The following is a 27902-nucleotide window of genomic DNA, read 5'->3' as shown; positions in this document are numbered from 1 at the left end:
CCAGATCTTGGCTGTTTTCTTTTTTTTTAATTTTTTTTTTCAACGTTTATTTATTTTTGGGACAGAGAGAGACAGAGCATGAACGGGGGGAGGGGCAGAGAGAGAGGGAGACACAGAATCGGAAACAGGCTCCAGGCTCCGAGCCATCAGCCCAGAGCCCGACGCGGGGCTCGAACTCACGGACCGCGAGATCGTGACCTGGCTGAAGTCGGACGCTTAACCGACTGCGCCACCCAGGCGCCCCAGATCTTGGCTGTTTTCAATCAATGTTGCTGTAAACAGGAGTACGCAAACATCTCTTTGAGATCCTGCTTTCGTTTCCCGTGGATATATACCTAGAAGTGAAGTTGCTGGATCATATGATAGTTCTATTTTTACTTTTTTGAGGAACCTCCATACTGTTTTCCACAGTGGCTGCACCAGTTTGCATTCCCGCCAGCAGTGCATGAGGGTTTCTGTTTCTCCACATCCTCGCCAACGCTTGTTATCTTCTGGGTGTTTTTGATACTGGCCATTCTGACAGGTGTGAGGTGACGTCTCCTTGTGGATTTGATTTGTATTTCCCCGATGATTAATGTCGAGCGTCTTGTTGGCCGTTGCATATTTTCTTTAGGAAAATGTCTATTCAGGCCCTTGGCCTAATTTTTAATTGGGTTGTTTGTGTTTTTGCCGTTGAGTTGTATGAGTTGTTTTTGTATTTGGGGTATTAACCCCCTATCAGAAATACGATTTGCAAATGTTTCTCCCATTCTGTCGGTTGCCTTTTCATTCTGTTGATGGTTTCTTTGCTGTGCAGAAGCTTTTTAGTTTGATGTGGTTCCACTGGTTTACTTTTTGCTTCTGTTTCTTGTACCCTCGGTGCGATATCTAGGAAATCACTGCCAAGACCAATGTCAAAAAGTTTTTTCCCTGTGTTTTCTTCTAGGAATTTTTATGGTTTTAGATCTTATGTTGAAGTCTTTAATATCCACTTCAAATTATTTTGTGTGAGTTAGGTATAAGGAAGGAGTCCAGTTTCATTCTTCTGCGTGTGGTTATTTAGTTTTCCTGGCACCATTTTTGGAAGAGACCACCTTTCCCCATTGAGTATTCTTGGGTCCCTTGTCAAATACTAGTTAACCATGTCCATGAAGATTTATTTCTGGGCTCTTGATTCTATTCCATTGTATTATGTGTCTGTTTTTATGCCAGCACCATACTGTTTTGATTACTGTTGCATTGTAATGGAGTTTGAAATCAGGAAGTGTGATGCCTCCAGCATTGCTCTTTTTTCTCAGGATTGCTTTGGCTATTTGGGGTCTTTTGTGGCTCCATACGAATTTTATGACTCTTCTCTTTCTGAGAAAAATGTCATTGAAATTTTGAAAGGGATTGCATTGAATCTGTAGATGGCTTTGGGTAATATGGACATTTTAACAATATTAAGTCTTCTGATCTGTGAACATGAGATGTCTTCCCTTTTTTTTGTGTCTCCTTCAGATTTTTGGTCGAACTCTTAAAGTTTGCAGTGTGCACATATTTTATCTGCTTGGTTAAATTTATTCCTAAGTATTTTATTGTTTTTGATCCTATATTGTGAATGGGATTGATTTTTTTAAAATTTCTTTTCCAGATGTTTTGTTGTTAGCTATAGAAATGCAACTGTTTTCTGTATGTTGATTTCATATCCTGCAACTTTACTGAATTTGTTGATTATTTCTAGCAGTGTTTTGGTGGAATCTTTAGAAATTCCTCTATATAAAATCATATCATCTGCAATCAAGAACAATTCCACTTCTTCCTTTCCTGTTTGGATGCCTTTTACTTCTTTTTCCCACCTGATTGCTATGGCTAGGATTTCTAGTGCCCTGTTGAATAGGAACACTGAGAATGGCCACCCTTGTCTTGTTCCTGGTCTTAGAGAGAAAGCTTTCAACCTTTCACCGCTGAACATGGTGTTAGCTGTCGCCTTGTCAAATATGGCCTTTATTATGTGCCTTCTATACCCAGTTTGTTGAGAGTTTTTTTTTTTTTATCATGAAAGATGTTGAATTTTATCACATTTCTTTTCTGCTGCTATGGAGATGATCATGCGATTTTTATCTTTCATTCTACTAATGTGATATATCACATTTATTGATTTACGTATGTTGAAGCATCCTTGCCTCCCGGGGGGGGGAATTCCACTTGATTGTGGGGTATGATCCTTTCAATGTGCTGTTGAATTCAGTTTGCTAATATTTTGTTGAGAATGTTTGCATCTGTATTCATCAAGGATATTTGTCTGTAGTTTTCTTGTAGTGTGTCCTTATCTTGTTTTAGTAACAAGGTGAATGTTGGCCTTGTAAAATTAGTTTGGCAGTATTCTCTCCTCTTCAGTTTTTGTTTGTTTGTTTTTGAAGAATTTGGGAAGGATTGGCCTTAATTCTTTAACTGTTGGGTATAATTCGTCAGTGAAAATGTCTTGTCCTAGGCTTTTCTGTAGTGGGAGGACTTTGATTACTGGTTCAATTTACATACTCAGTATTGGTTTGTCGAGATTTTCTATGTCTTCTATCTACTCTGATTTAGTCTTGGTAGGCTGTGTTTCCAGGAGTTTATTCATTTCTTCTGGCTTATCTAGTTTGTTGGCATATAATTATTCATAGTAGTCTCTCCTGTTCCTTTGTATTTCCGCGGTATCGGTTGTAATAGGTCCTTTTTCACTTCTGATCTAATTTGAGTTCTCTCTTTTATCTGAGTTGGTCTAGCTAAAAGTTTGTTGATTTTGTTTATCTGTTAAAAAATTAGCTCTTAGTTTCACTGATCTATTGTATTGTGTTTCTGGTCACTATTTCATTTATTTCTGCTCTGAACTTTGTTATTTAATTCCTAGTGTTACCTTTGGGCTTAGTTTGTTTTTCTTTTCTGGTTCCTTGAGGTGTAAACTTAGGTTGTTTATTCGAGATTTCTTTCTTTCTCTCGTCCTTTCGCTCATCATTAGGTTTGCTTTATTTTTTATTCTATCCTATCACTATTGCCTCTCTCCTCAATAGAGATATATTTTATTTTTTTGAGATATATTTCTTCATGTAGTCATTTACCACTATAAACTTCTCTTTTAGAACTGCTTTTGCAGCACCTCATAGGTTTTAATATGTTATGCTTCCATTTTTATTTGTTGCAAGATATTTCTTTATTTCCCTTTTGATTTATTCTCTGACCCATTGGTTGTTGAGGACCATGTGGTTTAATCTCCAGACATTTATGAAATTTCTCGCTTTCCTCCTGTTATTGTGTGTTTGTTTTCTGTTGCTCTGTAATAAGTTACCACAAACTTAGCAGCTTAAAACAACACATGTTTAGTGTCTTACACTTTCGGTGGGTCAGGAGTACAGTCATGGCTGAGGTGGGTCCTCTGCTCCTCGTCTCACATGGCTGCCATCATGGTGTCAACTGGCCTGCCTTACTTTCCCGGATCGCCTTCCGAACTCACCCGCTTGTTGGCAGAACTGTGGCTTGGCATTGTGGAACTGAGGTCCCTGCATTTCTTTTTTTTTTTTTCTTTTTTTTTAATGTTTATTTTTCAGAGCGAAAGAGAGAGAGAGAGACAGAGACAGTGTGTGGGGGAGGGGCAGAGAGAGAGGGAGACACAGAATCCAAAACAGGCTCCAGGCTCTGAGCCTGCTGCAGGGCTCGAACTCACAGACCGTGAGATCATGACCCGAGCTGACGTCGGATGCTTAACCCACTGAGCCACCCAGGCACCCTGAGGTCCCCACATATCTTGCCAGCTGTCAGCTGGGGCTGCTGTCACGCCTAGAGGATGCCTGCATTCCTCGCCACGAGGCCCTCTCACGACATGGCAGATTGCTTCTTCAGGGTCAGTCAAGGAGTCTGTCACTCCAGCCTCCTAAGATGGAGTCTTACGTAACATTCCATCACCTTTGCCTTTGCTTAATCAGTGGAGTGACATCTACCATCTTTGTCGTATTCTGTTGGTGACAAGCAGATTATACATCCTACTTGCACTGAAGAGGAAGGGATTATACATGGTATGACTCTTTGGGGGTCACCTCAGAGTATGTCCATTAAAAGCGCCGAGGGCCTGGGGTGCCTGGGTGGCTCACTTGGTTAAGTGGCTGGCTCTTGATTGTGGCTCAGGTCACGATATCATGGTTCATGGGTTTGAGTCCCGCATTGGGCTGTGCGCTGAGGATTCTCTCTCTCCCTCACTCTCTGCCTGTCCCCCACTCAGCTCTCTCTGTCTCAAAAAATAAATAAATAAACAAAAATAAAAAAGTAATAAAAAAAAATAAAAGCCCTAGGGGCCTCAAGATGGGAGGTGGGGAGGAGAGGTGGCAGCTGAGAGGTTAGGGGAAAATCAAAGAGAAGAGAGAAGTTCCGAATATGGCAACAACAGGCTTTCTCAGCCAACTTCCCCCCTCTTTCATAATTGGATTCCGTTCCGTCCTGCTCTGCTGCCTGTATTTGATGTACAGGTTGATGCACTCAGCGCTCTCCTCTTAGAATTCCTTGCTCATTGTTGATATCACCCAGGGTCAGCATCGAGATGCAGGAAGCCTCCCAGGTAGCTAGGTTTGTTTCCCCCGGTAGGTTATGTAATACTTCGGCCTCTTTTGTAACCTCACCTCCTTCTCGGCATCAGTATGCATTAAGTAGAGAAAGAATACAAAAGCCTTGTGCAAGGAAGAATAAAAAAATATACTCACATCATTAATTTAAACGTGTTTTCCTTGAGTACAAAGCATAGATTTTTTTTTTTTTGCCTTCAGAATGACAAGGCAAATAACTGCTGCTTGCAAGACTTTCCTCTTTCTTCCCCCCAAAGCATGTAACAACCCTACAACACAATGTACCATATAATTATTAACCAAGTACTAGGTTGTGATTCTGCTGTTTAGCTACAGAAATTAGCACATACACAGAGTGTGCAAGAAACAGTTGGCCCCAAAGAAAATTAAGAAATGTATCCTCTTTGATTAAATTCATGTCAAGTTTTCATAGAAAAGTGTGGTGACCGAGAGCTCGTGGTACCTTTGCAGCAGGCACAATATGTGTGTTGTGCTCCAAGGATAATCGGCCTCCCCAGGAGGGTGTAAACTGTGGACCTTTCCTGTGGAGCTTTGGTAATTCCTAGCAAACGGGAGGCAAGAGTGTAACTGGAGGCAGGCTTTTGGGACCTCACTCTTAGCTGTGAATTCACTGCCTGGTCTCAGACCAACAACTTGGCTCTTAGAGTCTGTTTTCTAGTCTATAAAATGAAGTTCTTCCCAGTTCCCAGTGCTGAGTTCTGTGTAAAGAATGACAAGTACCAGTGTGTTTAGCAAAAGCCTGGAGGTGCTAAGTTGGTACTGGTGAATGGAAGGGTTTTAGTGAGCCTGTGAGCGTAGCATTATAGTTTGTTCTGCAGGGAATGGTGGCTCTGGGACCCACGTACTATGTACAAAACAGAAAGTACCTGGAAGGAAAGGTGAATATTGCTAATTTACTCCTCATTAAATCAACCAGAGTAATTTAAATTTATATTGAAGGGTAGTCTACATGTAAAAAGTCTACATAGTTTGGAGTGCATGTGTGGCTTAGTCAGTCAGCATCTGACTCTTGATTTCAGCTCAGGTCATGATCTCATGGTTCATGGGATCAACCCCGTGTTGGGCTCTGTGCTGACAGCACGGAGCCTGCTTGGGATTCGCACGCGTGCGCGCCCTCTCTCTCTCTCTCTCTCTCTCTCTCTCTCTCAAAATAAACATTAAAAAAATTTTTTTAAAAGAAGGTACATATTTAATTTCACAACTCAATAAATTTTCACAAATTGAACACACCCATATAACCGACACTCAGATACAAAACAAAATAGAACATTAGCATTCATCTGTGAGGAGATCTCTCATACCCCTCTGCAAGAATAACCATTTTCTTAACTTGTAACACCATAGGTTTGTTCACTAGGTTTTGTACTCCATACAAACTGGATCATACACTATGTGCCCTTTTCTGTGTGAATTCTTTCGCTCAATATTAGGTTTGTGAAATTCATCTATGCCCATGGGAATATTGGATATTGTTCCTCTTCTTTGCTGTATCATATTCCATTAGAAGAATGTAGATATTTCTTTATTCATTCTACTTAATCAACATTTAGGTGGTTTTTACCTTTTGGCAATTATGAATGGTATCACTATGAAAGTTCTAGTATTTAACTTTTAATGAACATATGCATGCATTTTTTTGTGGAGAATAAACCAAGGAGTGGAATTGCTTATTCACAGGATGTGCTTATGTTGAGATAGGGCCACAGGAAGAAAAGTACCCATGCTGACACGTGGAGAATAGGGTTAGGCTAGGGGACAGGCAAGAATCTAATTTGATCAACAGTGAGGTTCCGGGTCTAGTTGGGGTGGGCAGATTTCTGGTGAGGATATACAGTTGACCTTTGGACGATGTGGGGTTTTGAGGGCCCCGATCCTCCACATAGTCCAAAATCCACCGTATAACTGTTGACTCACCAAAAACTTAACTAACAATCGTCTCCTGTTGACCAGAAGCCTTATGGATAGCATAAACAATCGATTAACACATATTTTGTATGGTGTATGTATTATATACTGTATTGTTACAATAAAGTAACCTGCAGAAAAGAAGATGTGATTCTTAAGGAAGAGAAAATACATTTACAGTACTGGATAGTATTTATATAAAAAAAATCCTCGCATAAGTGGACCCACACAATTCAAGCCTATGTTGTCTGAGGGTCAACTGTATACACATGTAGGCCTACATAAATGTACATTATTACCTGAAAGCCTTTCCTTTATAGCAGTTTTTAAATGAGACGGTAAATAAAGAAAGCATAGACTTTCTGGATCTGAAATGGCCAGAAAGTACATAAAGCCCATATTAATTTCACTATAAATTTGTATTTCTCCTCTTGGGTTTTCCATCAGATAGTTTAAACTCATATTTTTCAAAGGCTTTTGATTCTCCCCTTCTTTCTTTGAAATTAGCACGTCAAATATTAGAAATGATCGAAGGGGAGAGATTAAGAAGTTGATTGGATGTGAGAAATTTTATTCTTTTCCCAGCAGATTTTATAGTTATATAAATCAGCTCCTTAAGTCGTAATATCAACATGTTTTCTTTGTTTCCCCTCGAAAAGTATAATGCATAGGGTGCCTGGGTGGCTCAGTCAGTTAAACGTTCGACTCTTGATGTCGGCTCAGGTCATGATCTCCCAGTTCATGAGGTCAAGCCCCGAGTAAGGCTCCATGCTGACAGGGCACAGCCTGCTCGGGATTCTTTCCCCCCAACCTCTCTCTGTACCTCCCGGGCTCCTGCGCGTGCTCACTCGCTCTCTCACTCTCTCAAAATAAATAAACACAAAAAGTATCATCATGCAAACATGTATCAAGTACCTACACATCCCAGGGACTGTTCTGAACGCATCATATGTCTTTATTCACTGAATCCTCACAACAGTCTTGTGAGTTTGTCACTGTTACCATCAGCCCCATTGACTGATTAGTAAGCCGAAGCATCTGGAGGTTTGAGGACCTTGCAGCAAAACATTGGTGATAATCAGCCGAACTAGGATTTAAAAACAAGCAGCCTACCTCCAGATCCTACGTGTGCTATAAACCAAGGATCGACCATGTCGGCTGAGAAGGGACAGGTAGTAAATATTTAAGGCTTGGTGGGTCATGCTAATTCTGTCTCAGCTATTCAAGTCTGCCTTTGTAGTGTGAAAGCAGCCATAGACAATAATGCAAACGATGCACCTGTCTACGTTTCAGTAAAACTTTAGTCACAAAAACAAGTGGTGAGATGGATTTGACCTGTGCGCCGCCATGCGCTGACCTCTGCTGTAAATTGTAAAGACATACCCCCCTTACGTGTGCAAAAGATTTAAGTCGCCTTTGTTTTTTACTGCCTTTGATCTCCTGTTTCCTGGTCAGACATCAGTGGTTCTCAACCTGGAGTGATTGAGCCTCCCAGGGGACGTTAGGCAATGTCTGGAGACATTTTTGTTTATCACAACTGGGCGGGGGAGGTTGCTACTGTATCTAGTGTGTATAGGTCATGAATCACGTTAAACATTTTACAGTGTGCAGGGCAGGACCCCTAGAGCAAAGAATCGCGTGACCCCGACGTCAACTGTGCCACTTTTGCGTAACCCTCGACTAGTCGAACCAGATTCGTCTTTTCAACCTGTACTCCACAGGTCCCCTCTTCTCTCTTTCCCTCAGTGTGATGGGACTCTTCCCTCTTACTGCCTCTGAGGCAGAACAACCCTTCCAAATAACAATGATGATGATGGTGGTGGTAGTGACAGCTGACGTCCATCGAGTGCCCATTATAGACGGGATAGTTGTACACGATGGCATCCTGCTCTTAAAATATCCCGATTCATTCTAAAACAAATTTGTAAAGTAGGGATTATGATTTTGTTTCTTCGTATGAAGAAGTGAAAGTGCCTGTATCCAAAGTCTGGATCTTTTCATTCTACCCTGCTGCCTCTTTCTTCTTGTTATAATGAATTATATCGTTGGACATAAGGACTTCACAAAGTTTGGACAATCCCCTTGTACACCATCTATGCCTAGGAAGCAGTGCCGGATTTGTGTATTAGAGTTTTATTTGTAAAGTTGCATCTCTGACCATCATTAGCTCAAAAATAGCTTTTAAGAGAGTCTGGGATTGAAAATTTGATGTTTGCCTCCTTTTTCCACATCAAGAAATAAGGTCAATGGTCAACCCCATGCCTTCCCTGTTGATAATAGCTTTTGCCTTCTATTAGTACATGCAGGCATTTTCCCTTTCTGTTGTTTTCCCTCCTGCTTAATTTGCCTTGGGATGGAGCTCCCACAGTCCTGAAAGAGAGAACAGAGTTTACCAAAGGAAAATCCACAGGAAGAACAGAGCAACTGTGGACTCTGGAGGAGGCCATGAACATTAGATTAGAGCAACAGCCCAAAGGCCAACCAGGAAAAGCAGTGGGGCTTGAGGCTCATGAGCTGAGCCTCACTCCTACCTCACCATGCTGCCTTAGTTGTGTTCATTCATCCAACAAACCTTCAGTGAGCCCCACGCTGCATTGCCTGGCAGTCTTGTGGGTGCAACGACACGGCAGTGATCGGGACCGGACAAAAACGCCAGCTGCAAGAGCCTATAAACTCAAAGTAACCTTTATAGTATAATGAAAGGTGACGAGCACCATGGAGAAAAATCAGTCAACAGGACAGGGCGTGCCGGAAGGGAGACTGCAGACTGTCGATGAGGTGTTAGGATGGGTCTGCCTGTGAAGGTGACTTTGGGCAGATTTGAAGGAGGCGAAGAAGCGAGCCACTGGGATGGCTAGGGGGAGAAGTTCCAGGAGGAGGGAACCAGAGGGGTACAGACTCCAAGGGCGGAAGGTATGTGGTAAATTGGAGGAGGAGGAAGGAGACACATGTGGCTAGACGGCAGTGAGCCACAGGTAGAGGTCAGAGAGGTGGTTGGGCAAAAGGCCAGATGGTACGGTGTCTGTAGGTCACAGGGAGGATTGTGGCTTTTGCTCTAGGCAGGATGGGGAATCATCTGGAAGGTTACGAACAGGGGAGCAATGAGAGCTTCCCTGTTTGAAAATGGAGCTTTCTGGATGCCAGCTTGAGAAGAGAATGTCTGTTCTGTGGGAAGAGGGATCTAGTCTTGTAAATTTATTTGTCCTTTGAGACTCTGTCTCCTTCCCCACTGTCCCCAGCAAACTAAAGAGCAGTCACCTGTATAAGAGTCTACTTGAGAATTAGAACAGTGGTCTTTGTCTAAATCTCAAGGCCAGAAGAGACGTTAATGACCATCTCTTCCTGTTCTCTCACTGTCCTGATAAGCAAACCAAGGAGAGTTTATTGTTTATTGTTATTGCCTGTTTATTGGGAGCCCACACCTTGCCCAGCTTTGTAGTCATTAGAGACGAGCTCGTGACAAAAACAAACCGTGCCCTTTAGAAATGTCCATTTGCCAGATGGGCAAATCAACTATTTCAAACGGGCATGTGTGGTATGACAGAGGTGTGTGTGGTACTGCTGAGGCACAGAGGAGAGACCTCCAACTCTGCCTGCAAACCAGGGAAGGCCTCATAGATGAGGTGACCGAAAATCAGTGTCCCGCTTCCGTACTGAGCCGGGCGTCATCTCTCCTGCCTTGTCCGTCCAGCTCCCGTCTTTCTCCTACCTGCTGCCTCCTGGCAGGCAGAAGATAGCCTTCGTGCAAGGGAGTTCCTGCTCCGATCACTTAGAGAAAAGACAGCACAAGGACCCAAACTGGTCCTGTCATTCATTCCTCTGACAGAGTTGCAATTTGACAGAACTAGGAAAGAGATTTCAAAGATTGCAATCTTGTGGCTTTCCAGGTCTTTTCAGTCACAGTGGCCATTGTGCCTTGGCCTTTAGACTTGATTTTCTCAGGGTGGGAGGAACAGTTCTGAGAATAATTACTACACGGTTGCTTGTTTGCAAACCCACCCAAAGACCAGGAGAGTGAGCAGTTTAATAAATGCAAGAGTAAGTACAAATCAGCCGTCCTGTTGTACTTCTTGGCTTGTTTGGTTCCATCTAAAGTCCTCCAGCCGTTTATGGGCAGTAGCTCATGAAGCTTGCAGCCTCGGGGGGTGGGTTTAGTACGGGGCTCGTGAGGCAGACTGAGCTCTGCTCCCAGCGCTTGCCCTCTTGTGCGTGTGGCTGGGTTCCTAACAGCTCCGTCTCAGCTTTCATGGTGCACGCCTGCCTTCTAGGTTTGTTGATGGACCGAAAGGATATCCAGAAAAATGATTCTGGAGCCTGGCTGCCTGTGTTCAAATCCCAGTTCGTCACTTTGTTGCTGTGAAACATTCTCTATGCTTTGGCCTCAATGTGAGCCATAGTTAGAATTATTGGCTAAGAGCAGATGAGTTTAAAAAGACACGCCTTGGGGCGCCAGGCTGGTTCTGTAGGTAGAGCATGCGACTCTTGATCTCGGACTTGTGAGTTTGAGTCCCACACTGGGTGTACAGATTACTTAAAAATTAAACAAAAGAAAATACCCCCACAAACCTTTAAAAGGACACTCCTTGGGGCACCTGGGTGGCTTACTCGGTTGAGCACCCAACTTTGGCTCAGGTCATGATCTCGCAGTTCATGGTTCGAGCCCCGCGCCGGGCTCTGCGCTGACAGCTCAGAGCCTGGAGCCTGCTTCAGATTCTGTGTCTCCCTCTCTCTCTGCCCCTCTCCCATTTGCACGTGCGCACGCTCTCTCTCTCAGAAATAAATAAAATGTTAAAAAAAAAAATTTTACAGGACGCTCCTTGTCTCTCAGGTTTTCCTCAAGCTCAGAGTCATAAAACTCAAAGCAAACTCCATCTCATCCAGGCACTGGGAAACGACATCCTGTCGGCTAAATCTGGCCCACTGCCTGTATGTTCACAGTCCGCAGGCTAAGACTTGTCGGAGAAAAAAATCGAAAGAATAATATTTCATGACACGTGAAGATTATATTAAATTCAAATTTCAGGGTCAATAAATGAAGTTTTATTGGCACACCGTCATGTTCATTGATTTCTGTATTAGCTGTGGTTCTTTCTTGGTACAGTGGTGCAGCTGAATAGTTGCAACAGACGATGTAGACTGAAAAGCCTAAAATGTTTCCCCTTCGGCCCTTACAGGGCCTGGTCTGACACCTGATCTAGTCGAACACAAAGGTCACGGGCTTGGAGGCTTTTTGTGTTGGCCGATTACTTTATTAAGCCACCTCCTCTGTTGTCCAGGGAAGTTCTCACAAATACCCCACAGAAAGTCTGCCTCCTGGGGCGCCCCGGGGGGCTCAGTCGGTTAAGCATCTGACTCTTGATTTCAGCTCAGGTCATGATCCCACGGTTCCTGAGTTCCAGCCCCCAAGTCGGGCTCTGTGCTACCAGTGCATGGCCTGCTTGGGATCCGCTCTCCCCCTCTCTCTCCTCCCCTCCCCCGCTTGCCCTCTGTCTCAAAATAAATAAAATAAACCTTTAAAAAGAACATAAGAAAGTCTGCCTCCTTGGAATTTCTCCTTGTTGGTCCTAATTCTTTGAAATAACAAACGTAAGAGTTGTTCTTTATCCACATAATGACACTTCAGCCACACCCCAGAAAATCTTCTCTTGTCTAAATTACCCATCCCTAGGTCTCTCAACTATGCCTTACTGTTTCCAGATCCCTAACCGCTGAGGTCACCTTCCTCTGAAGGAACGCTAAGACTAGGGCCACCCTTATCTGCTCTCATTAGCTCTCCCCTCTTCCTTTGAATGCTGGTAATAACGGACTCAAAACCTGCCTTCACAAGGACCAAGACTTTGTTTCCTTGTGTTGTCCTGTATTCCCAGTACCCAGCGTGGCGTCTGACACTGAGGCCTCAATTATTTGTTGAAGGCTGTTGAATGGCTACTCTGTAACATACCTCTTAAAATGCTACACTCAGAAATGGGTGTACTATTCCCAATGTCATCTGAATTTTGTGCTTCCAGTTCTGCTGCTCACGACCATCATATTATTTTTATAGATAAATGATATATCCAATTTATATGGAAATTGTTGGCATGTAAAACCCACTGACTTCTTTTAAGTGAGTGAGTGTGAATCTGGGTCTCCTTCATTGTGTTCATGTGAAATGGATTTATTGAACTTTTATATCTAATTTTAATTTTATTTTGTTTATTTCAGCACTTTGTTCCAATTTATCAAGATACTTTTTAATCTTCTCTCTATTAGCTAATGTTTTCTCTGCTCCTCCTAGTTTTGAGTAACAAATTGAATGAGGACCCTGGCTTCAGCAATGTTGATAACAGACATGGTCCTGTGGCAAGCCACAGGAATCTTCCCTCCAGCTTGATCAAGATCCATTAATCAAAACACTTTGTTTAGTATACATTTGACAGGAACTGTTAGAATCAACGCCTGAGCCAAAAAGAAGGGAGTTGGGGACAGAACAGCAAGGGGAACTCTGGGGGTATGAGGACTTCAAATGCTCCAGAATCCTCCAGAAAGTAGCTACCACCTACTCCACTGAAACGAAGGAGTGCCTGCTGATTGATACACTTACATATGAATAAGTAAATTGATCTGGGATTCCATTATAATGTCACTACAACAATGAAATCAGAACCTGTAACACTTGGTATCTTCTCTGCCTCATTAAGTTTGAGGACGCAGAGGGATGCCTGGCATCGGTTAAGCGTCTGACTCTTGGTTTCAGCTCAGGTCATGATCTTGCAGTTTGTGAGTTCTAGCCCTGCCAGTGTGGATCCTGCTTGGGGTTCTCTCTCAATAAATAAATAAACTTAAAGCAATTTTTTTTGAGGATGCGGAGAATATTAGAATAGCAGGTGACGTAGAGACATGGGCAAATCTTTTATTGTTGAGGCTTATAGTTAGGCCTCATGAATGGAAGGACAGTAGAAGCTTACAGACTGTGTTTATAGCCTGGTGGGTGAACCTCCATTTTCATTCAGGAGAAGTTTCATCTAGCCCTGAGCAATAAATATTTTTAAAACTTTAATGAGATAGAAGTTATAAATCGTAGCTGGTGAGGTGTGGAGAAACGAGAACCCTCTTACACTGTTGGCGGGAATGCAAACTGGTCCAGCCACTCTGGAAAACAGTGTGGAAGTTCCTCAAAAAATTAAAAATAGAAGTACCCTATGACCCAGCAATATCACTGCTAGGAATTTACCCCAGGGATACAGGAGTGCTGATGCATAGGGGCACGTGTACCCCAATGTTTATAGCAGTGCTCTCAACAATAGCCAAATTATGGAAAGAGCCGAAATGTCCATCCACTGATGAATGGATAAAGAAGATGTGGTTTATGTATACAGTGGAATACTCGTTGGCAATGAGAAAGAATGAAATCCGGCCATTTGCAGCAATGTGGATGGAACTGGAAGGTATTATGCTGAGTGACATAAGTCAGTCAGAGAAGGACAGATACCTTATGTTTTCACTCATGTGTGGATCTTGAGAAACTCAACAAAAGACGATGGGGGAAGGGAAAGAGAAAAATAGTTACAGAGAGGGAGGCAGGGAAACTACCACAGAGAACAAACTGAGGGTTGATGGTGTGGGGGAGAGGGGAAAGTGGGGGATGGGCATTGAGGAGGGCACCTGTTGGGACGAGCACTGGGTGTTATATGGAAGCCAATTTGACGATAAATTATATTAAAAAATTAAAAAAATACAAATCATAAAATTAACTCATTTAAAGTGTATAATTTAATAATTTTTAGTTTATTTACAAAATTGTGCAACCATCACTGTGTTCGAATTTTAGAACATTTTCATCACCCTAAAAAGCTTAATACATATTGGGACCTACTCCCCATCCTTACCCCCCACATGCATATCCAGCCCTGGCTAATATAATTTCTGTCTCTAGAGATTTGCCTATTCTGGACATTTCCGATAAATGGCATCATACAGTGTGTGCCCTTTGTGTCTGGCTTCCTTCACTCAGCACTGGGTTTTCCAGGTTCATCCATGGTGTACAGGCGTCAGGACCTCGTTCCTTTTTATTGCTGAAGAATATTCCATTGTATGGATGCACCACATTTGGGTTCTGTTCACTTTTTGGCTATTATGAATAATGCTGTTCTTTGAGTCTAAGTCTTTGTGTCAGCATTTGTTGTCCCTCTTCCTAGGTAGATACGTAAGAGCAGAATTGCTGGGTCTTGTGATAAATGATGTTTTAACTTTTTAAGAAACTGCCAACCTATTTTCAAAGTAGCTGCACCATTTTGCCATCCTGCTAACAATATATGACAGTTCCAATTTTTCTACATCTTGGCCAATGCTTGTTCTTGTCTAGACCTAGGTAGTTACTTTTTATTATGTATTTCAGGTAATTGATTTTAGTTAGGGAAGGCTGGAGGTGATAGAAGTTTTAACAGACGGTTATTATGGGGGTACCTGGGGGGCTCAGTCGGTTAAGCATCTAACTTCGGCTCAGGTCATGATCTCGCGGTTCGTGAGTTCGAGCCCCATGTAGGGCTCTGTGCTGACAGCTCAGAGCCTGGAGTGTGCTTCCTATTCTATGTCTCCCCCTCTCTCTGCCCCTCCTCTACTCACACCCTGTCTCTCTCTCTCTCTCTCTCTCTCTCTCTCTCTGTCAAAAATAAATAAACATGAACAAAAGATGGTTATTATGAATTCCAAGATCATTTAAAATGTATAAAAAACAGGATGAAAAAGAAAAAAAAAATCAGGGAAAAAATGTTGATCCATTGAGCATTAATATTGACATAAAACCTATTATAGTGAGTGACAAGTGATATTTGGTACTATAAAACATATCAGGAAGGCATGTTAGTGCATACTTAAGATTTGCAAGGAGTTCAGAGCTACAACATAATGGCTACACTTGAGTAAAAAGGTGAAGCTATGAGTGGGCCCGTGGTCCTTAAATAAAGCAGAACAAAAGTGCTCTAACTAGAGCTTACGTGGACTTTTCTTTGCCACTTTTTTGGATTGAGTGTTAAGGTAAAGCCAATGCCAGATGAGTTAGGTTCTGCCCCGGGCAACTTTGCCCGCCAGGGAACAGTTGGCAGTGTCTGCAGACATTTTCCATCGTCATGATTGGGGGTAGGATATTACTGACATCTAGTGGGTAGAGGCCAGGCCTGCTGTCCCATGTCCTGCAATGCACAGGGCAACAACTCCCACAACAAAGATTTATCCAGCTTAGGAGTGTCAGTCGTGTTCAAGGGGAGAATCTCAGTATTAACCAATGCTTCTGAAGGTGAAATACTTAGAATCACTTCTTAAGTGTTTTTTCCCCTTACTTTGCTTCCTAAGTGCAAGGACCAAGTCATTTCCTGACCCTCCCTGGGGGGTTTGAAGCTTCAGCTGGTGGAGGTGAAGCCTGGATGGTATATTTGTGGTAGATATTTCCAGTTATTTCTGTCAGTGTCTCTTTCTCCGTTCCTTCTCCTTGCAACCCAATGGAAAACTACTACTCTTAGGTATTTTGTAAATGCCTGTGGCCCATCTTTAAAGGAAATTAATGTTAGCATACATAATTGGAAGAATGGATACTTTTTTTTCATTTTCATTTTATTTTTTTAATTTAAATCCAAGTTGGTTAACATATAGTGCAACAATGATTTCAGGAGTAGATTCCTTAATGCCCCTTATCCATTTACCCATTTAGCCCATCCCCCCTCCCACAACCCCTCCAGGAAGAGTCTCTTATGTTTATCCCCCTCCCTGTTTTGGTATTCTTTTCGCTTCCCTTCCCTTATGTTCATCTGTTCCATGTCTTAAAGTGCTCATATGAGTGAAGTCATATGATATTTGTCTTTCTCTGACTGACTCATTTCGCTTAGCCTAATACCCTCCAGTTCCATCCACGTAGTTGCAAATGGCAAGATTTCATTCTTTTTGATTGCCGAGTAATACTCCATTGTGTATATATACACCACATCTTCTTTATCCATTCATCCATCGATGGACATTTGGGCTCTTTCCATACTATGGCTATTGTTGGTAGTGCTGTGGGATACTTTTTTTTTTAAATGTGTATTTATTTAATTTGAGAGGAAGAGAGGGACAGAGAGCACAAGCAGGGGAGAGGCAGAGAGAGAGAGAGAGAGAGAATGAATCCCAAGCAGGTTTCATGCTGTCAGCACAGAGCCCGACTCGGGGCTTGATCTTACAAACCGTGAGATCATGCCCTGAGCCAAAGTCAAGAGTCGGATACTTAACGGACTGAGCCACCCAGACGCCCCAAGAATGGATACTTTCTTATTCCTGTTTCTTATCCCACGAAGAACCAATCATTCAGTTCCTTTCTTTGTGGCAATGCCCTGGATGTTTGGGACGAATCTCTGGGTTATTGGAGCCCAAACAAGAAAACATGTATTTGTATTTTCAAGGAAATGCAAGTTAAAATTATTTTTTGACATGCATATAATAACTCTTCACTTGATTTTGGCAATACCAAGGTCTCACTAAAATAATACCAGCAAACTCTTCTGAGACTGCAAAGTTTACAGTGAGCGTGGGCCCTAGTAGAATCTTGATCTGTTCTACTTGAATTCTTTGGGCACCGTTTCTGTTCTGCAGCAACTGTGTATTTAGGTGAGTGGAATTTCTTCTCTGAACCATAAATCCTGTATTTAAATGACTACAAAAGGTATAATGCCAATTAACACAACGCAGCGTGGAGGAAAGTACATGAGCTCTGGGACGTATGGTTCTCAAACCCCAGGTCTGCCGCTTCCGAGCTAAGTGACTGAGCATTGGTTGCTGATAATAGGCGCGCGAGCGCTTTGAGCAGTAGCTTCTTCAGTTGTAATTTGGGAATACTGTCCAGGTCAGAGGTCAACAAATTACTGCCCACAAGCCAAGTCTGGACTGCTTTGATAAATCAGGTTGTATGGGGACACAGTCATGCCCATTCATGTACATATTGCCTATAGTTGCTTTTGCACTACTGAGGCAGAATTCAGTATTTTCAGTAGAGATTGTACATCTGTAAAGCCTAAAATCTTTACTGTTTGGCCCTTTGCAGAACAAGTGTCAAGTGAAGCTCTAGGTCAGAGATTTGATGGACTTGGGGCGCCTGGGTGGCTCAGTCGATTAAGTGTCTGCCTCTTGATATCCGTTCAGGTCATGATCTTGCAGTTCATGGCTTCAAGCCCTGCACAGGGCTCTGTGCCAGCCGATGGGGGCCTGCTTGGGACTCTCTCTCTCCTCTCTTTCTCCCTCTGCCTCTCTCTTTCTCTCAAAATAAGTACATAAACTTAAAAAAAAAAAAAAGATTTGATGGACTTAAGTAGAGTTAGTACATGTAAATCTCATCTCAGACAGGATCTCAGAAAAATATCTGTACCTATTCCTTTTTAGAGCCAATAAGCTATTTTTAACAATACCCATAATACCAAAGCCAGGATGTATTCAACACCTGTGAGTATGTACCTATATGTAAGAAAATATTTAATTCTTACAACAGCCTGGGTAAGTATAATCCTCATTTTGTATATGAAAAAGTGGAGTTTTGGAGAGATTAAGTAACTTCTTCCACATCATACAGCTAATTAGGGGAATTGATGATAAAATATAGGTGTTCTGGTTTTTCTTTTCCTTCTATTTAAACAACCCATTTATACCATGTAAGACCTTTTGCAGGACAGTTTTTTTAACGTTTATTTATTTTGAGAGAATGAGAGAGTGTGTGCCTCCATATTTTAGCAGGCGGAGAGAGAGAGAACAGGCTCCCTGCTGTCAATGCAGAGCCTAACGTGGGGCTCAATCCTACAAACCTTGAGATCATGACCTGAGCCGAATCGAGTCAGACCCTTAACCGACTGAGCCACCCAGGCGCCCCTGTAGGACAGTTTTTGAAGCATTTAAAAAAAGCAGCTATTTAGGCAAGTGACTAAACCTCAAAGGCCAGACTGTAAATTTATTTTGAATGTTTGCCATCGGTTGTTTCCTACAAGCTTTTATATGTGTATTAATTTGTTGCTTTGTTTCTCGTTCTCCATACTTTACCATCCCTTGTTTCTCCTCTTTGATCTTGTGTTCTCTTCTTTCTTGAAACTCTCCCCTTTCTTTCTTAATTGAAAGCATTTTTTTAAACTTTTTTTTTTTTTAACGTTTATTTATTTTTGAAAGACAGAGAATGAGCGGGGGAGGGGCAAAGGGAGAGGCAGACAAAGAATCCAAAACAGACTCCAGGCTCTGAGAGTCAGCACAGAGCCTGACGTGGGGGCTCAAACCCATGAACTGTGAGATCATGACCTGAGCCAAAGTCGGCCGCTTAACCGACTGAGCCACCCAGGTGCCCCAACTGAAAGCATTTTTTAAAGGGAGGGTCATGCGTGTCTCCTGCATCTGTGAAGCCATAAACCAAGTGCTTGAAAGGAACAGCTGAGCATTACCATGTGGCTCTTCTGAAGCTAATTGTCACCAGTGCTGTTGCATCCAAGGCATTCTTCATATTCATAAAACACTGCTGCCCCTACAGACAGGCTATTGGCTTTGTGGCTTATTATTTTAGGACATGTCTCAGAGCTCCAAGGAATGTCTTTAAGGATGGAAAACCAACTTTATGGTCGCTTCTTATGATGGGTTGTGGGCAGGAAGGACATTCAGCATGGGCAGAGTCTGTCTTATATGGCCATTGGTACCTGGCTGTGTATTTGCATGTATGGTCGGTCATTCGGCATCTGGAGATGTGTTTCCACGCTGGTTGTCTAACATCTGGGGGTGTGTTTCTATAGATGGTCATCTGGGAGTGTGCGTCCACAGAGAGGGAGCCCCGTTAAGCTTTTTAGCACACTCTTATCTTGGGAAAGTATTTCTTTCTCTAAGTGAGCTTCAGTGAACCTCCCTTTACTTTTATACCTATTGGTCCTTGGACAACTCTCTGAAGGTACCCCCAGACTAAAGTTTCATCCCTCCCCTACATAGCTGTTCATTAGCATATTTGGTGAAACTTATCTCATTCTCCAGAGCCTTCAGGATTTCCATGATCAAAATTGCACAGTCCTTCCAGTGTTTCTCATAAGACAAAATTCTGACCTTATCAGGGGGATGCTTATATTGATCGATTCTAGTGCATCGCTGTTTTTCTTTTCCCAATAGAAGTTTTTTCTGACTTCAAAGAAAATGAATATTCATTATAAAAAACCTGGACAATGTATAACTCCAAAAGAAAGGAAGGAAGAAAAGGAAGGAAGGGAGAAAGGAAGAAAGTTGCCCTTTATCCCACTACCCCCAAAACACTCAAAAATTTTAGTCCTTGTTTTCCAGTCTGTGCATGTATGAGTGAATAGTGTGTGTTTACCACAGTATTCACGAACACTGTCCTCAAGACTACATTTCGCTCTTTTGTATAGATACACGAGAATTGTTCTGTGCCCTTTTTGAGGTGTGACTGACAGAGGCCATCACAGTGTTCTAAGCTGAACTGACCTTGGCGGAGAGGCAGTGGGACTGGCCCCTGCCCTGCCCTGCGTCTACTTCTCTTCTCATACACATAAATGGGGGTCTTGAAAGTAATTTAGTTTTCTTTGTTCTGAAGTCAAGCCTATCTTTGGCATCTAAGCATGTTTAACCCATCGATCTATAGGGGGGAGGCACATTTCCAACCGTGATGCGCATATATATATATATATATATATATATATATAGGCTATAAAACATCCCAGAGACAGAGTAATAAATAGGAAAATAATAAAAAGGAATTTTAATAGGTCTTACCACTCCATTTTCAATCATCTTATTCTCTCTTCCTCCTCAGTATCTGTTCCTTTCAAAGTGATAACCTATATATTTAAATGTTGGCTTTTTCTGTTTTGTTCACGTAAATGTGAGCTTTTTAGAAAATTTAGTGGCACAGTTTATCTGCTGCATTACATGTTTCGGACTCCTGGGTTATTCTGTGTACTCGAAATAAGTAGGAAATACAGTGTTTGTGTGTGTGTGGGGGGGGTGTGTGTGTGTTTTAATGCTTTAAAGCAAGGGTTCTTAACCAAGGGTTTATAGATGCCTTAGAATCAATGGGTATTTGAGGAGCAATGGTTTATGAATCCTTAGAATTTTTACTCAAATTTGTGTATGCGCATCTTCCCCTTGAAATAGGGCCCTTACCAGAGTTTCTTGTGGCCCGTGATGATTGCTCCAAAGAGTAACTTAGCAAAACCGTCCTGAAAGGCTTAGTTGGTGTTCTCAGAGTGTTGCTGTCGTCTCAGGAAAACAATGGCTAAGATGAGGGTGTAATTTGAGAGTGCATTAAACTTTCAAAGTGGTGGCCTTTTTGTTCCTATGACTTGTCTCATGGCATATCAGGTATCAGTGTGTATCTGAGAGTGTGCTGCCCGCATCCAACAAAGCCTTTTCTCTCAATTATTTCTGAGATTTTTCCAGGAGGTATCTTGAAAGCGTTGAGATAACCCCCACCCCCAGTTTGCCCAGAGGACTAAACTTCAAGACAAACATTCGCGCTCCTGCCACCCTCGACGCCTGTCGCAATGACAGCGTCTAATGCAAACACTCATCAACCGACCTTCCTCTGCCGAAGTCTTGGGGGGTCTCACGTGCCTTCCTAGGCTGAGCGGAGAGGTGAAGGTGAGGGGCAGCTGGATGCACTAGGATAGGAAGGAGCCATCTACACTGGGGTAGGAGGGGCACGCGCACTCACAGAAACTTTCATTCTAGTGTTTCGCACGCACTATGCCATCCAAAAACATAGCTATGGCAAGACATCATAGGTGGGCCAGGAGTTTGTGACTTGTGTCTTAAGGAAAACCATATTCTTGGCATATTCTTCAAGACGAAATGCCGCAACATAAAATCCTAAATTTTAAAGACTGAGGTGTCTCAGTGGTCATGCAGTAGGGCTCCTTTTTAATTCCAGAGTTGGGCTGCTTGGTTAAGGGCACAAGGTCTGGAGCTTGGATTTCCTGGGTCTGTTCCTGTCAAATTCAACAAACGACATCGGACAAGGCACACTGACACCTCATCGATACTATGGAAATAATAATAGAATTTCCACTTCAGGGCTGTCATGGTAACTCAATTAGTTAATATTTGTAAACCACTTAGAAGAGTGCCTGGTACGTAGTAAACACTCAGTAAAAATAAACCAACCTTCCTTCCTTCTCTGCCTGTCTCTTTCTTTAAATGACTTGTCCAAGCTATGGCATAGACAGTGGCCCATTTGTAATAAGTATTTCATAATGGGCAAGCCAGGCTTGAGAATTTGCTTCAGACTAACTCAGGGTCAACACATTCTAAAGAGCTAAATAGTCAATATTTTAGGCTCTGTGGGCCATGAAATCTCTTGTGACTCCTCAACTCTGCCTTTGTAGTGCCAAAGCAGCCTTGGACAGTACACAAACAAAGGGGTGTGGCTGTGTTACAATAAAGCTTTATTTACAAAAGCAAGGTATGGACAGAATAGTTTGCAGGCTCTTTTTTTCCCCTCCTGCTTAGATCAAATAAGAAGATACTACTTAAATATCTTCTGTTCCATAATGTAGAAGTTACATATATATGTATATGTGTGTGTATACATATATATATATATATATATATATATATATATATATATATATAGAAAGAATATACATAAAAGTTATATATAGGGGTACCTGGGTGACTCAGTTGGTTAAGCATCCGACTTCAGCTCAGGTCGTGATCTCATGGTTTGTGAGTTCAAGCCCTATGTCAGGCTCTGTGCTGACAGCTCAGAGCCTGGAGCCTGTTTCAGATTCTATGTCTCCCTCTCTCTCTCTGCCCCTCCCCTGCTCATGCTCTGTCTCTCTCTCTCAAAAATAAATAAACATTTTTAAAAAAAGGAAAAAAAAGGTTAGATATAGGGGGACGCCTGGGTGCATCAGTTGGTTAAGTGTCTGACTTCGACCCAGGTCACGATCTTGTGGTTCATGGGTTCGAACCCCGTGTCGGGTTCTGTGCTGACGGCTCAGAACCTGGAGCCTGCTTTGGATTCTGTGTCTCCCTGTCTTTCTGCTCCTTCCCCACTTGTGCTCTGTCTCTGTCTCTCTCAAAAATAAACACACATTAAAAAAATTTTAAGTTATATATAGAAATTAAAATTTACAAATTAGCTACTAAAAATCTTGAAAAGTAAAAATCACCTATATTCTGCCACCCAGAGATAACTAGAGTTCACATTTTGGTGAATAGTCAATGAATATTCTTTTTTTTTTTTTTAAGTTTTTATTTTCAAGTAATTTCTATACCCAACATGGGGCTGGAACTCACAACCCCGAGATCAAAAGTCACGTGCTCCACCAACTGAGCCAGCCAGGGGCCCCAAAGAATATTTTTGTAGTAGAAAGAGGCTATTCTCAGGGCACCTGGGTGGCTCAGTCGGTGGAGCATCCAACTCTGGATTTTGGCTCAGGTCATGGCTCATGGTCATGAGATGGAGCTCCTGCCCGTGTCAGGCTCCACGCTGGGGATTCTCTCGGTCTCCCTCTGCCCCGCCCCTGCTCATGCACACTCTTTCTTACAAACAAAAACAAAAAAGATGCTGTTCTCAAACGCTTCTGTCTGTAAATCTCTGAGAACTTGGTTTATTTGTGATTGGCTTAACCTTAAGGTTTAAATCTGATAAGTGGCAGGCAGGGCCACTGTCTGGGTCCAGTACCTGTGGCACTAAAGGCCAGGGGATGGGTGGAGAACTAAAAGATCATAGATTCACTCTTTTTGGAGTTGTCTTCTCTCTTCATTGAATAGCAGACTTCCTTCGATGATTGTCATGCCGGTTGCTTCAAAACTATTTAATCGACGGGGCCTGGACCTATGTCACCATGTTCCGTATCAGCGAAAACCTTTTGATCCTGGTCTCGCAAGTTTTAGACATGCACACGATAGATGGTTGAACTTCTTAGTGATTTTACAAGTTAATGTGGGGGCACACACAGGTACTCATCTTTGTTCTTGTCATACTTCCACTCCTGAGACTCATTCATGATTTACTGAGCACTTGCTGTATACTGGACAGCAGACTGAATACTTGGCGCGTGTCTTTCCCTTGCATCCTTCCCCAAACGTTATGATATATGCATACCGTTCTCATTTTACAGACCAGAAAACTGAGGCTTCTATAGGTTGACTCACTTGTCCAGGACAACGCAGAGTCAGTGGCAACCGGGGATTGGCACTCGCGTCCATGGACTCCTTTTCGCTCTGCATACTCGCTCTAGCTTTGTCCGGTGCTAATTATCCCCTTCGTTTTTGCTTCAGATGGTGGTCTTCTTTAGAGGAGGGCAAGTTAAAATTCCAGCTGTGCATTACTTCTGTCACGTGACGGGCAGAGACGCACTTAAGACGGAGTTCAGTTATTTGCATAGTTATTAGTATGCGGCTGAAGTCCCCTCCTTACACTTGCGATTCCTTCCATCACATTTGCCATTCCATTTCGCACAGGGGAAAAGCCGTCTCTCTCTTCTGGGCGAGGCGGACTTTTTGTCTCTGCTTTTGTTGATTGAGACGTCCCAGCCCTGCTTTCCTTGCTACTTTGCTCTCCAGTTATGGTGTTGGCACAAACCATAACTGCAGCATCATGTTACTCTCCTGTGCTAAAAATAACCGCGATCCTGGGTGAGACTTCATATATAATTCATGGTTTTGATTTATTAATCTCTCCATTAAGTCAGAAAATGACATTTTTGCTGGCGGCATTCCAAGCTGCATTCTCTTAGACGTTTAGAATTTGCATTAACTTGAATACCTTCCGTGTGTGTATTTACATGCATGTGTGTGTTTGTGGGTGGAGTAACATCAGAATCATTGCTGTGTATAATTCCTTTAATCTTTCACTTAACCCCTGACTTCAGATTCATAACATGAACGTAATATCAGAAAGAAGCAAGCGTCAAATGGATGTTGATGATAATAAAAATGCAGAAGCCGAATGGAAAAGGATAGTTGTGCCTTTTTGTATAGGCTTAAAGTCAAATCTATATTCGGCGAGCGAGAAAGGGCAACACTTTGAAGCCCATTTACTCATTCAGTGTGTGTTTATAGAGCTCCTCCTAAGTGCTGGGACCCGGTAGGCTGATCAAGAGGATGAAGGTGCTATATTAATAGATCAACTTTTCTACTACCCTCTAAGTCTTTCAAGTAGATTAAAAGCCTGTCCTACTCCTACTCATGCATCAGACTTGGTTTCATTCACCTGAGATTTTAAAAGATACCTCGAGGGGCCACTGGGTGATTCCCTCCGTTGAGCATCTCCTCTCGATTTTGCCTCAGGTCATGATCTCACGGTTCGTGAGTTCGAGCCCAGCATCGGGCTCTATGCTGACAGCTTGGAGCCTGCTTGCGATTCTCTCTCTCCCTCTCTCTGCCCTTTCCCTGCTCACTTGCTGGATCTCTCTCTCTCTCTCTCTCTCTCTCTCTCTCTCTCTCAAAATAAATTTTAAAACATTTAAAAAATAAATAAATTAAAGACACCTCGAAAAAAGTGAACACATTTTAATTGCTTTATGACACATCTCTGAGCGCTAGACCCCGACAGTTATTCCAGCGCCTTCCATGAAACCTTCGCCACTACCACCACTTTTCTTTGGGCGTGGCCAGGCTCTTCAAAGCAGGAAGGGAGGACACAGTGATAACAGATCAGTAAATGAAGGAGGAGACTCACTCATCAGAGAGTCCTGATGTTCTCCCATCTCATTCTACCAACCATCAACTCTTTGGAATTCTGACACCCTGCCATCCCAAGTGCCCTTTGAACAGTGGCCATGTCCCTACAGGGGCAGTCCCGCCTTGGATTGAAAACCATGCCACTTAGATATAGCATTTTACTATGGTTTTACCTGTTATTTATGCAATAATTGCCCTTTTTGCTGCTGAGTTACCAAATTCACTTATTAACTTAGACCAAGCTAATTTTTTTAGGAGCCGTATCCATCATGGGGGTGATGGGTGATGGTGGATCAAGGGCATTAATGAAACCACACGTGAAATCAAAGCCTGGAATATTATTTTCATATTATAATAATGTTTTTAAAAAGTTAGAATCGGCACCTGGCTGGCTCAGTCAGTAGAGCAGGCAGCTCTTGATCTTGGAGTCATGAGTTCAAGTCCCATGTTAAAGGTAGAGTTTACTTAAAAAAAAAAAAAATATATATATATATATATATATATATATACACACACACACATGTATATATGTGTGTGTGTATGCACATACATACATATAGTCAATAGCCAAGAGAAGTGCATTAATAATGCATTTTTTGATCAAATACTGAATATGTGCTTTTGAAATAGTATGTTTGTTCCCACTGGTAGCTATGATTCTCATTTCCTCAGTATCCTTTCCTTTCCCCTCTCCTGTTAACAGCACTTTTCTTTCTTGTGGGGACCCAAGTCTATATGGTTTCTATGGGGCTGACCCTTCCCCATCCCTCTTGCTGCAAACACAAGAGTGAGAGGACCAAGACCTGGCAAATGAAAGTACTGCATACCCTGAGCTAAATAATTAGTTCCAGGAAAAGGTGTGACCTCTTCCAAGCCAGTGAGATTCCCCCTTGGGCTTTTCTTTATTATGGTGGGGGGAAAGCTCTGGGTTTTCTTCTGGGGTTGTCAGGTTTAAGCAGGGCCACCACACGGTACAGCTCAAGCCTTGAACCACCTATGTTTATCTTTTCTATGACATGGGGAGGAACTGGCTGAAAATGAGACTGGCACAGAGGAAAGCCCTGTTTAGAGATCATTGTCATGGACAGGTTCACGTCAGTTGAACCACTGGATTGAAATGGGCTGGAAGTTAGCTGTACTCTTTGAACTGCCTGGTTACATGAGTGTATGAGTTTGTTCTTGCTGCTGTAACAACTAATCATACACTTAGTGGTTTTAGACAACACATATTCATTAGCTCATAATTTGGAGGCCAGAAGTGTCAAACAGGTCTGCAGGGCTACGTTCTTTCTGGGGATTTTAGAGGAGAATCCATTTCCTTGCCTTTTTCACCTTCTAGGGACCGCTCACATGCCTTGGGTCCTCATCGCTTTGACCTCTGCTTCTTCCATCACGTCTTTCTCTTTCTCTGCTTCTGACTCTCCTGCTCGCCTCCCTATTTTCCCTTATAAGGCCCCTACTGATTATACGGAACTTGCCCCAGATAATCCCAGATAATCATCTCCTCTCAAAACCCTTAACTTAGTCACATCAGGAAAGTTCCCTTTGGCATCTAAGGAAGCATATTTTCAGATTCTGGGGATTAGGATATGGACACCTTTGGGAACTTACCATAATGAACCAATTCAGTCCTTTTTAGTTAAATATGGTCTGAGTTGGAATACTGTCATTGGCAATCAAGAGCCTTAAAAAGCACTATATTAAAGAAAATGAAATACTGGGGCAATTTAAGGACATTTATATAGATATTTGGAGCTAGGAAGCATTTTTTTTTTTCCCGGAAAGATGAAAGAATTGTACAGAACATTAAATTATACGTATAACTTTAAAATGGCTCCGGTATTTTCCTGTCCTTTAATCTCTTTATATCTTTTTAGACCATCTTTTTCACTTCTTTTATGCTACCAACTGGGAATTTTCTGTCACATGCTCTTGTTCTCATTCAAGTTCACCTTTAAAATGTCTTGCTTCCTATAGCCTGTTACATGCTACAGAGCCTTTCTGCAATATTTTTTCGTCCTGTTAGCCATTTTTCTTTTTCCTTCTCAACTATCTCTTCTCTCATTTTTCAGAATATTCATCTTTTCCTTTCTTAAATTTCAACAGTTTTCCCTTGTTCACTGTTTCTGTGACTATTTGTTTTCTGTATGTCTTTGAGGGTGGGAAATCGGCTCACAGGTTTTGGTTTGTTTGTCTTTTAAAGAAAATTGTATTCTTCTGTTGTTCTAGAAGATATTTTATGATAATTCTCTTGGCTGGTATCACATAAACATGAATTCCCATTTCACAATAAATGAAGAAACAAATCTTTCTTCTCCAAAATTGTTCTTATTCTTTCCTATTTCTGGGTAAATAATATAGCCCAGATTACTTTCCTGAAAAGCTTTTAAAATCATATTTTTAATCTTTACTTGTGCATATTTCAATTGCATCTTATTTTTTATTGAAATATTATTTTACCAGGCCATTTTGACTTTTTGCTCGTTAGAATACATAAGGCAAGGAAAAGTTTTCCTGAGCCTTTTAGGGTCCTTGACTGGGTCTGAAAAGTAAACTGACAATGACAGGTTATCAGGAGAAAGCACGCATATCAATTTAATGTAGGTTTTACGTGGCACAGGAGACTTGATGAGGAAATGAAGCCTCAAAGAAACAGCTTTGTGTATTGTTGTGCTGAGTTTGATAAAACGAGGGGGCAGATGTGGAGGAATAGGTAGGTTAAGGAGGAGTATAAGGCAAGTATAGGAACTGGGGGAGGCGAGG

General features: G+C 42.2%; 1 protein-coding gene across 2 annotated transcripts in view; it reads left to right on the top strand.

Annotated features, from left to right (window-relative positions):
* Positions 1-27902, top strand: part of FRMPD4 (FERM and PDZ domain containing 4) — an 868248-nt gene that overhangs the window by 264865 nt on the left and 575481 nt on the right. The window lies entirely within an intron of this gene.

The sequence above is a fragment of the Herpailurus yagouaroundi genome, unplaced genomic scaffold (assembly GCF_014898765.1).
Source record: "Herpailurus yagouaroundi ecotype Mexico unplaced genomic scaffold, PumYag 67525, whole genome shotgun sequence".
Taxonomy (NCBI): domain Eukaryota; kingdom Metazoa; phylum Chordata; class Mammalia; order Carnivora; family Felidae; genus Herpailurus; species Herpailurus yagouaroundi.
Note: the sequence above shows the minus strand (reverse complement) of the source record. Positions and strands in the feature narration are given on the sequence as shown.